At 39.8% G+C, this 1,547-nt stretch overlaps 1 long non-coding RNA gene across 1 annotated transcript; it reads right to left on the reverse strand.

Annotated features, from left to right (window-relative positions):
* Positions 1–562: 562 nt before the first annotated feature.
* LOC137252010 (uncharacterized) lies at positions 563–1,114 on the reverse strand. Its single transcript, XR_010953422.1, has 2 exons — positions 1,002–1,114; positions 563–926 (listed from the first exon to the last, which is right to left on the reverse strand). It is a non-coding gene; the product is annotated as an uncharacterized lncRNA (long non-coding RNA).
* Between the last annotated feature and the right edge of the window lie 433 nt (positions 1,115–1,547).

Below are 1,547 nucleotides of genomic sequence, written 5' to 3' on the forward strand. Positions count from 1 at the left end.
TTTTGGCTGCATCTGAACTGCGGGCAGCCTCGTCCAACTTCGGAATGTCGCTCCATAAAGTCAAAAAGTTATTCAATGTAATCCTTCGTTTAAACGTTGTTTTTTCTATAAATGTGTACAAAATTGTTGATTAAAAAAGGTTTAACTACCGGCTTTCAACTTTTTTATTCGGTAACGTTTTATGAGTGCACCATCTAACTCTTATCAAAGGTGGTATCAAAAGATGCTTTTCGATCTCCGTTTTTAGGATTCGAAAGCGGAAATTAAAAATTTTATTTCTGTCGAAAAATATTTACAAAAATCCACAAGCCTCCGAGAGGCCGAGAGGGTACGAAATATGAGGCCCGATCCAGAGTTTTTTGCACAGAACGTCTTTCTGCGTTGGCGGCCTTTGGGCGCGATTTGTAAAAATAACCTTGGGGGTTAATTCACGTTCGATGAAGTGAAAAAAAATTCATGCTCGCTGTGAAATTAATTTTTTCATTTTATCACATCACTTTTTCATGCTAGGCGATTCGTGTTCTTTGCAATACTCTTTGTGAAAATCTAATAACAAGCAATGTGGTGAGTAAAAAAATATATATTTTCTGTCAAAAAAAGAGATGAGTGGAAAAGAAGAAAAAGGGAAAGAAATGGAACAGGGGAAGGAAAATTGGAGAGGAGTGGAGAGGGGGAAGACACTGCCGTAGATAGATACATAGATATGTTGTGAGGTTAAGTACTGCGACCTATTGGTTTATTGTGCCCTCATTCTCTTCACACCACCTCGTCCAAACCGAGTTCTCTGAGAAAATCCAGAATTGTTCTAGGCTTCAAAGAGTGTATGTGACTTGTAAGTTAATCGCACGTGGCGGCGGGTGCCTTCAAATAAAAGCCACACTTGGTTGTATAAGTATCCTTAACAAAGTTGGATTGGACTTTATTTCCTACATTGCGAAATGCAAACATAAAATATTACAGTACAAAAATGTTACAATGTTGGTTAAGTAAAATAAACTTACGCTTTTGTGCGACCTCACACTCCACCGCCAATCGCGTTGCTTGTATTACATTTAATTAACTTCTTTTCTCTAGGTATGGGAGACTTGGCGATGAAGTAGCCCTAATAATCGACAAACTTAAATTTACAAACAGACACATCACTAGGTAAGTCATTCTTAGGAGCTAATTATGGCCAAGTCAGTTCAAGCTCAGCTGCAATATCTCCGCCTCTGTGAATCTATAAATATTCACCAATATCAATTTTCGCTAGGTCGCAGGCTGGGCGCTTAAACACTCCCATATTCGTATTGACTTCCGCGGATCTAACCTGACCGTCTTTACCAGCAAACGCTCTTACGACTCATCCCATTAACCATTTTGACTGCTGCTGACCTTTGTCACATATAAGGACAACATCACCTTCGGTTAGGGGCTTCACTGGTCGATAACATTTGGTTCCTCGAACGAGATCGGGTAGGTATTCGTCCAACCATTTTTTCCAGAATCGATACATTATCTGCTGAACCTTTCGCCATTGTTTGTGCGTGGCCCGGAACTCTTCCTCT

The sequence above is a fragment of the Eurosta solidaginis genome, chromosome 5, assembly GCF_040869045.1.
Source record: "Eurosta solidaginis isolate ZX-2024a chromosome 5, ASM4086904v1, whole genome shotgun sequence".
NCBI lineage: Eukaryota > Metazoa > Arthropoda > Insecta > Diptera > Tephritidae > Eurosta > Eurosta solidaginis.